The sequence below is a fragment of the Anopheles marshallii genome, chromosome 2 (assembly GCF_943734725.1).
Source record: "Anopheles marshallii chromosome 2, idAnoMarsDA_429_01, whole genome shotgun sequence".
NCBI classification, from domain to species: domain Eukaryota; kingdom Metazoa; phylum Arthropoda; class Insecta; order Diptera; family Culicidae; genus Anopheles; species Anopheles marshallii.
In genome coordinates, this window is record NC_071326.1 from 28,503,011 (window position 1) to 28,513,249 (window position 10,239).

Genomic DNA, 10,239 nt, shown 5'->3' on the forward strand with positions numbered 1-10,239 from the left:
TCCATTCCTCATCTCAACTTATATCTCACTGTTCGTGCTGATAACCTTTTACGTGTCAGGGTATTCTTCCTCTCGCTGTGTGATCTGCGAGTCACACTTAATCCACACCACACGCGAATACACTCACGTTCAGACCGGTGTTGGCGTTCCTTTCTTGTTGAGGTTGACAGGTTGGAGCAAACAAAAAAAAAAAAGGAATCCTACAGGAAAAAGTTTCCATTCGAGTACCGGCTGCAAAGTGCAACGGCTAAAAGTGTTCACCATGATCAGCGATGGGAACAGAACCAACACAGACAGACACACACTCGCAAAAAAAAAAATGCATCAACTGCAGGCAACACTGGCACTAAATTGTCACTGGTGAACTTTTGGCCGGCAAAAAAACTACAGCAGGAGAAAATAAAATACGAGACCGCACCCTGATAGTGGTGTCATTTTCATTAGAACCATTTGCAACCCCACCAAAAACCCTAAATCCGGGCACTGGCGATAGAACGAGTTGGCTCAGGGGTTGGGTGGCTGTTTTCCCTTTCTCTTGCGACACGGTTTATACTTATGGCCCTCTGTTTCTACTCACTTCAGCGGGTCAAAATCAGGGGGTAGCTAACCGCGCCTCGGTTTATTTAAGACAAGGCATAACCAGGCAATCTTGTAATGGTCGCAAATGAAGCAAAAACTTTACACACCGGAGTTAAAAAATAAAAAAATTCGGCAAATATGACGCGGTTGTAGCTGGCGCTGCGGTTTGCCGGATCGGTAGGGATGGGCACCCATAGATGCACAGACAACTCATACAGCGGATGGGGGAAGATGGTGAACCGGGTGACAGTGGCAAGAGCCCGTAGTGTTGTTATCCGCGCCGGAGTTAACGTAAAAGTTGCCATAGCGCGCTTCAGTTGATAATTAGTTCTATATCCGCACCGGGCGGCACAGTGCGGTGAAACGTTTTGTAAAGTTTCTAGCAATGGTTGGCCGTTGGGTTCCTCCCCTCATGGCAACATTGATGTTCGCTTAATGTTTTTTTTTCGTTATTTAGTGTCGGTCACTTGCAGTACTTTTCTGAAACTGACGTGACCGGAGCACCTTGGCAAGCACTCACATATAAACACCGCAGAATGAAGCAGAAAGCGAAAGATATGACCGAAGAAGAAAGAGAAAGGAAAAGGTAATCCGACGTGACCGATTAGTCAGGCCATGATTCGGTGCAATGTTGCCAGCACCAGTTAATGGTACAGCTATTAATACTTTGTGTCGCAAAATTCGGGCTATCCTTACCAGTTGCCCTTTCTGCTTAACCGTCATCGACGTAGTGAGATGTAGTTAAAGATTTGACAATTAGTTTTTCATGGCAGGGTTAATCTTACTGCAGCAGGTGATGGAGGTCGCTTTTTATGTTCTTCTTGCCGCCCGTCGGTGCAACGATGGGAAGATAATAATTTGCGCGCTCTCGCGTGAGCTGCGTCGGTTTTCTGTGCTTTTCTGTGCTGTTTTGCAAGTTGTACGTAATTTAATCGGGATAACTCAAGCTCTTCTCGCTAGGGCGAATCATCAAGCCCGACAGTTCTGGCCCGCAGGAACGTGTAACTGCACCAGGCACGCATGAAAGATCAAAACCACGCCTTGCACGCTGAGCGAGAGTTGCTAAGAGTTGTACAGTGAGTGGAAAGCTTAGCAAAGCTGACTGCCGGGTGCAAGCAGTCGAACCCTTCTGCGAACCGTGACGTCGAGTGGGCTTAAGCTGACTGAGGGGTTAATTACATTTAGAAGTTGTAGAATGCATGTGCGTGTGTGTGTGTGTATATCTGTGCATGCTGACATGGACCGTTTGAAGACACTGTAGACATTTCCCATTTAGTGGCCGTACCCGTTTTAGACCGTTCACCAAATTGGCCATAAACCGGTGCAAAGCATATTTTATTTCACACGTATGTTTGTCTTCCTTCCCTGGTGACGTGTACGCCCCCCCCCCCCCCCTCCCCTTCATTCCTTTCACTACGAGGGTTCTTTGGAATCGATTGACTGACCGTGGAGGCATTTCACTCTGTGCGCCGCGTTTCAAACCGACCATGCATGAAATGGAGAAAAACGGCACAATTTTGGCACAGTGTTTGGCCGCAACTGTGAAAACATTAAACACGATCCGGACAACAGCCTTATGTCTTTTTTTTTATCGGACCATTTAAACGTGTGTGAGCGTATTCAGCAGCAGATGCATCCCCTTTTGCAGGGTTTGGAACCGCGCCGGATGGATGAAGAAAAGGATGAACAGCAAAATATGTCTTCCTGAACGGCCTGGCCGATCCGGTCCGAAACAGCAAATGGAATGGAATGTTGGGAATCGGGGGAAGGGCCCGAAAGAATGAATTGACTGCTTGGTTCGGTAAAGCGAAATGCATACATTCTGGCGTTTTGGGGTTTTTTTTTCCTCACTGCCGTTGCTGGTGTGTGCATTGAGAAGCGGGCATACAACCGGTTAAATACTGTTTCTCTTTTCACGTGCCAGCTACCTTATCTTGAGCGGGGTTTGGAATGTTTCTTGTCCGTCGTTGCCTGTCCGTTGCATGCTTCTTCTTGCTGTCCGATCGTTTGGTTTTGCATCAAACCACTGGCACATAGTTTTCCGAAGCTTCAAAAAAACGGTAACAACAATCACACGACGGATGATTGCAACCGGAACAGGAAGCGAAACACAAAGTGTCCTCGTTGCGATTTTTTTCCTTTTCTTCTCCATATCCTGATGCTTTCGCTTCGTGCCTTCCGCTGGGAGCGAAAGGCACATAACCACACATACACAGACAAGGGCAAGCGCGCGCTCGAACGGACACAACCCACAAGTTGCAGGCGGGCGTGCACAACCATAACCATAAAAATGAAATCCTCTGTATAAATAGGACCATTGGAAAACAATTCGTGATAAATTACCATTTGTTATCGTTGTCGCGAGAGCGGAAATTTATTTGTTTGTTTTTGTAGCTGATGGGTTCTGTTTTTTGCGCTTCGCTTTGTTTTCCTTGCGGAAGGTTTTGCTGTTCATTTGGTTGGTTTTTTTTCTTGTGTTTTCCCCCACGTTTCACTTTTACCAGTGCAGTGAGACTGAGAAATGATGGTTATAGTTTCACCTTGCCATTTTGAAAAGGATTTTCCTCGGAATGAAACGAAGAGAAATGAGCGTTTTTGTGTAATTCGTTAGCAAATTTCGATACCATATTGATTTTGTCTTAAGGGAATGCGGTTTTCGGTGGAATCGCAATCGGTTGCATTTCGCTGTATGCGCTGGAGGAAACACGTACAATAGCGGAAAGTAAATCCACGATCAGTCGGTATTGTGTTACAGGTAAGGTTAGCATTTTTTGTTTGACAGCCAATTAAATTGAATACATTATTTTTTTCCAGTGAAAACTTTGTGTGCATTTATCAATTTTATAAGGATATTTTTTTTCATAATAAAACATAAAGCACCAGGTAAAGGTAAAGCAGTGCTTTTGGTTTGACTACATTATGAATTAATAAAAGAATATCACCAAACTGATCATTTAATTAGCCGTTCATATGCTTCAATACCCTCATACCAGAGTCCAGTTTCCCTAGTTTCCGTCCAGTTTTCCTTTCCAGATGTGAATGTATGTTTTTTTCCTTTCCTTTCCAGAATGTATTTTTTGATGCACTTCATGGGCTTGGTCTTAACTATACTCTTCTATATAGAATGCTTTTTAATAACATGAATCAAAAATAGATATGGCTGTTCAAAAGAAAATGTCATTAATTTTATAGCTTGGAGTGGATTGATGGACATATTTGAGGTTGGAATATTAACAATAACCGATAGAAATAAGCTGAAAATCCCTAATATTTCTATTTTGAGCTCACCAATACAATTGTCTTTTGTTATGCTGGTGTAAATATGTCACATAAAAATTCCTCCGCTTTTTTTATAGACCTTTACGGTGATATCCACTAATCCGAGAACGAGACGAATACTTGGCACTCTAGTTTTTTGCATCAGAAACACGAAACAGCACTGGATTCTCTACTAAGTGGCTGGAAACTGGTATGAAAAATCGGAGAATGCTTAGCGGACTTATAATTGCTCATACCTACACACTGTACTTAAACCTGTCCTATGGCTTAACCCTTGGGTAGAGGAGCTGTTATTAACTTTTAAAATGTGGTACGGAAGAGTGGTACTCAAAGTGCTAGGTCTTTTCTCTCTCTCTCTCTCTCTCTCTCTCTCTCTATCTTTTTCTCTCTCTCTCTCACACACATTTTCTCTCTTACATATCTACTTACACATATCTGGTGGTTTTACAATCACTTTGAGCTATCCGAAACCAAGCAGTGGGTGAGACGCTTTCCCGGATGGGAAAATGTTTCATGATTGATAGCGCACCCGATACACGGCAGGGAGGCAATCCAATTGAGTGACATTGTGAAAGGAAAATTTTACAACTCAACGCTCGTTTGGAGTAAGCGTTTCGCTTCAAATGTGTGATAGCACGTAGCATCAACTTCACGTCGTTGAAAAGGAAACCAACACCATCCCATCCGACGTCTTGCGGGCGGATCGGGTGCTTGAAGCTTAATCGCTACAGTGATCCGCGCTGAACCAAAACCGATTGAAGTGATCTTTCCGTCGAATATTGTCTACGGACCACGAAACACACACACACACACTCGCAGATTGTTCGGTGCGTTGTGCGAAGGCCACCCGAATTGCGCACCGGGATAAGCGCTTACGGTTGTGGAATGGTTCGGTGTTACGCTTGCCTGCACGCTAAATGATGCGAGGCGGTATAAAGCGGTAAGAAACCGCGTGTGGGTGTGCTGAGTGCGTGTGTGTGTGAGTAGGGAAAGTGGTGAATGTTTACTCTTTCGCAGTTGTTAGCTTTTCTCACCGCGGCACACCGTTCGTCGAACAGGTTGAGGAGCGTAAAAAGTGCGACAATCCGCCTGCTTTCAGCCGAATGGTGCTGGGATTTGTTGGGCGAGCAGAGCAAATCAAACTACCGCAACTGCCTACGGGGTTCACCTAACCAGGGACAACCCCATTCTACCCGGCACGTGTTTTGTGTGCCCAAGTGGGTTGGATGCGCATAGTTTTTCGGTGGAAAACTTACCCGGAGGAGGGGTTTTTGTCTTAAATAATGCTTGTGAAAGTTTTCATCCTTTCACAAGCGCCCCAGTCGTATCCGGAGGGCCTGGGAAGAGGACGAACGTTTGAGCTCATTTCCCTGGCCCTGTAATATGAGAGCCATCGCTCGATTACACGGGCGCAAGATAAACGAAGCCGTAAAACAGCGAGCATGAGCGATGAACGATGCTAACGGGCGACGAGAAAATCTAATCACAAACAAAGAAAACTTTCCCTGTGCTTCTGCTCGCATTTGCGAAAAATTGCCCCTGAAGGTGAGCTGGTTAGTCGCACTGGAACGGTGTGGGTCTGATTGTTCAGCGGTTGTTCTGGCTGCATTCCGAAAGAATGTTACGTGGATGCGGTGGCTTGTAAAAAGGGTTGTTCAAAAACAATGGCAATCGTGACAAAATTTCATTAATCATCCAGACAATTAGTTTTCGGCTGTGGAAGAAAGTGTGGGCAAATTTATTGCCCCGATGTGTGAGCGCTTTTGTCTATGTTACAAAAACTGCAAGAGTAATGAGTCATGTGGTGGTGTTGGTATTCTCCAGAAGCGATGTGAGCATTTCGGTTTTTTTTGTATGTCAGAAGATGAGTCAGACCGGGAAGGTAGAGAACGATCATTAAGATGAGGGAATAATTGGGATGTAATGAATGCAAGTTGTCTACTTTTATGACGCCTTTATCCAATGTTAATCTTTTTCAAAGGAATCAATTTATCATAGGCTTTAAAAGCATTTTACTGAATCGGAACAATAATTGAACCCGGGACGATTTTCCATTTCATGAAGTAAACAAGCTGCTTACTCATCCGAAAAGTAAAAGCGATTTTATTGATCAACAATAAGCTTAATGAACCGTGCCCAAAAACTTGGGAGGTCGTCCTTCCGTGTTGGCTGTTGTTGGAAGGTTCGGGGTTTTCCACCCAATAGCCAACTCACCCACAGCCATCCGATGGTGAAAACGGAGACCAGGAAGGTGAATATAAAACTGTATTTAAATATCAGATTAACATCCTAATCGTAAACGATTACGACTGGCGGCACTGGGAGCCACACCGCTCAAAGGATACGATGGTGACGATGGTGTGACAGTCATGATTTAGATGATTGTTACACAAATGAACGCCACGGTAAAGGATGTGGATGTTGTTGGGAAAACCCCTACCGCCCGATGGCAGTTAAGACGATGGTGCGGCCCGGCTAGGTGGGCAGGGGTTTTGTAATAAAAACTCCTTTTCTTTCCTCACGTCACGGGCGGTTTTTTGTTGTTGCGAAAGTCCGCGTCACAACGGAACGACGTTGCGGCAGATTTTCATCTTAATCTTCATTTCCACTGGCTGCCTAACAATTAGAACAGAGCAGGGTGGAACGGGTTGCAGGTTCCTGTCCCGGTACTGTCGATGGCGTCGGTTGTAATTAAAACATTAATCATGCATCGTTGGCGTTTAATGCGCAGAGCATTAATTGCTGTTGGGCATTGTTTCGTCGCTGCTAAGTGGCGTGAAAAGCGCCCGAAACGAACAATGACGCGGGCACAAATGCTGTTGCCGGGCGATTGGAAGACGACAACAGTGTGTGGGTATGGTTTGGTTGGGAGAGAAAGTTCCGAAAGTGGGGTTTCGGTGGATGTGTTTTGGAAAATGAAAGATTTAATCCTGGAGATAATTCTTATGGACGATGACAACAATTAGCATACACAAAGAAAGTTCAACATGATATTGTTTTCAATATTTTGTTCACTTTTTATAGCAAGTAGATGTACTCGTATTTTGGTGCGATGTGTAGTACCACCTACTATTTTCTTTTGAACATTACACAGGATTTAAAATAGAGTATTTGTATAGTTTCAATTATAATTACATCCTTTAGTATGCACAAGTTCAGATATTCAGATACCATGACATGAAGTATGGTATAAGAATTTTTAATATTTCTTTGTTATTAATTCTAGGTCAAGGGATTTTTAGAAGAACTCTATACATATGAATGTTATTGACTTTATATATCTGGAATAGACCATAGGAACCGGTTTGAATAGGATTTGGTATCGGTCCTATGGTATGAATACCTGCCCTTACCTGTAAGGCTTGTTTCGTTTTCTTTAACAAAAGAACCTGGTTGCGGTTCTCAAAAATATGGAATTAGCCCATCTTTAGTTTGATCGTTCCACGCAAGAAACGGAACGAACTAAACAGGTTCGGAACAAACTTCTCATTCCTACTACACTGTTACCACTGAACCACTGGGCGCCTCCATGATATGAATAAAAAGCTTTTTTACATGGGCGCGTCATCCATAAATTTCACGAACTGTCAAAAAAACGCTACACAGTTGTGAAATAATCAACAGCCCCAGTCGATTAAGGAGAAAGAAAGATGCGTATTGAAAAGTTTATTGTTTACTTCGCATTAAGACCTGCTAAGATTAGTTGCTCACCACTGAAGTAAGCGTTTGACAGTTACGGCTAAATGTACGCTGCGTCCGTATAACGGATCGCTTTAATACGAGTTACACTTGCCAGGCCCCGGAGGGTTCAGCATGTTATTCGATAGTCACCGAACAAAAATATTCGAAATGTATAACCTATACAGAAGTGTTGGTTGGAGTATTGCAAGATAAACTATTCGTCGGGATGTTATTGGAGAACTCAATGTGATGTAGAAGTTAACTTTAAAGACTCTTAAATAGAACTCGCTTAAGAACATCATGGCATTTGTCAGATTGTGCTGATGACAGAATGTAAGTTAGCTTGTTGATAACTGGTATTGTTAGGCAATTTTGGTTTCGTTTTCTAAACTACTACTTCATTTAACAAAGAAAGTTAAGAGTTCTTCTGTCGATACTTCGTTCGTGTGCTACAGAAAAATTGCTTGTATTTTACGATGTATCGGCTTGCTTGAGATTTTAGTCGCATCCCTTTTTTGTTCGTCTGTCCTATGTGTCTTCTAACCATATCTTCGTTCGTGACTAATGTTGAAGTTCAACTGATAAAAATCCACAAAGATAGTACAGTTTTGTTTACTAGAAAGGTTCTTAAGAGTAACATCTTGAGACTTAAGTTAGCGTCTTGCTGTGACCAGATACGTTACATACATTATCTTGGCACAGTTTCGTGAGAGTGTTTATAATTAGTGTCAAATTGTCGGATGAATAAATAGTTCCAAAAAATAGTTATTTTGAATCTCGATTGTTTAATGAAAAGTTTTTTTTCATGCTGATTGTAGATAGGTAAATCCGAAAAGCAAAATGTAGATCAAACACCCTCGAGTCAGGTAATGTAACACCTTAGGAGTACAACGCGAATTCTAGGCGAACTTCAAAATGTGCTGAAAATAGCAACACCCTCGTAAGCCTTCAAGTTGCCGCCCTGTTTTGAGCCAGGCAGTGAGGCGCATACAAGCGCACTTCACAGTTGCCCGTGATTCAATTAGAACTGCAAACTCTCGCTGCTGCATTCTGCTGCACCCTTAATGCAACTCAACACCGGATGCAACTGCTGGTGGCACGCTGCAACGGCTCGGACCGGCGCGAAAGCAAACTTGCACAATACAGTGCATTGGTCGCGTAAGGTAATTGGATCGTGAGATTTAATCAATGCAGCCGGCAACGCTGAAGTCGGCGAAGGAAAATGGAACGAACGTCAGAACCATCTCGAAATTGCACCGAACGGCATTCGAGGAGATACGGTCTGAGTGGCGTGCTGTTCCCAGACGGGAAATCCCTTTACCAGCTATTGGGACGATGAGTCGGGCGACGGACTCCGATGGGAGGTGCAATAGTGTCGCACAGGTGGATGCACAACGACAAAAGGTAGTCTGGGAATCGAATCATCCAAGAGCAGTGCTTGAAGCTGCTTCTTGGCACTTTTCGTGAATCTAGTCCAAGTTACGTAGTGTTTCACTCTGGTTCCGGCTATTTCCGGTTTGAAGTTGCGCAAAATTTGTCTCGATTGGGGGGAGCGGGCAACTGGTTGATGGCGTTGAAAGCGTTTTCCGACAGGAAGCAAAAACGAAAAGGACATCGGAAAGGTGAAGAAAATGGTTTCTGTCTTGAGCGTTGCCTTTCGTTTTCCTTCTCTGTTTCTGGGCCGTCTAATAGTTTTCGCCACTTTCTTACCTTTTAGCAGCAGGACTAGCCGCGCGTCAGGAGTAAAATGGTGGAAGTGTAACGTGGGTTCCGTACGCCAGAACAATTTCAATTGTTGTTTCATTTCTGTCCGATAAATGAGTAAATGGTGGAACGACTGATTGGTTGGTTGGTGATGGAGCAACGATAATGCAACGCTTCCGGACGGAAACGGAAAACTGTTGAAAGCAATGGGAATGTTTAAATTATGTTTCTTAACCAGAGTGCTGCTGTCGGTTGGAATGGTTTTCTGGATACAGGTAAGAAAAACAGTGATTTTATTCACCATAGTTATTAATTTTGTGTAAGATTTAATCCTGCTCGTTGCAAGGGTGAATGTCTTAAGAATATTATTTTAAACTTGGCTTGAAATTTGTTTGACCCGCCACTAACGGTTGTTGCTTTCCAGTTTGATTAACACAAATATTTGCTTAAAGTTCTTATGATTCTGATTGAATAGATCAGAATAAATGAAGCCAGTCCAAGTTCGAGTTTCGTTGAGAGATATGCACTTTGTCTAAAACTGACGTATCCCTCTTTACCGTGTTCGGGAGAAAGATGCTCAAAAGGATTTTTGACCCCGTATTTGTGAAAAACATTGGAGGATCCGCTACACTGACCAACTGTATGAGATGTACTGCAAACTTACTGTCGTACAGCGGATTAGACTCGAAAAGTTCCGGTGGGCTGGTCCTGTCATAAGAATGACACCGGACTGATGCACACAGGAGGCGTGGTAGGCTCAAATTGACATGGAGTGATGGCGTTGATGCGTCTTTCAGCAAGGCCTAGATTATGGATTGGTAGACGACTGTGCTCGACCGTGAGTGGTGTAGGGGACTCCTGCAGAAAACCAAGATCGGGAGACAGTTGTAACGCATAGTAAGTAAGAAAGTAGCGCCCTATAAAACAATATTTTTTCTATCGATTGGACATCTTGAGGCGTTTACGTTAAGAGAAAATTCGATGCCAAATATTTTG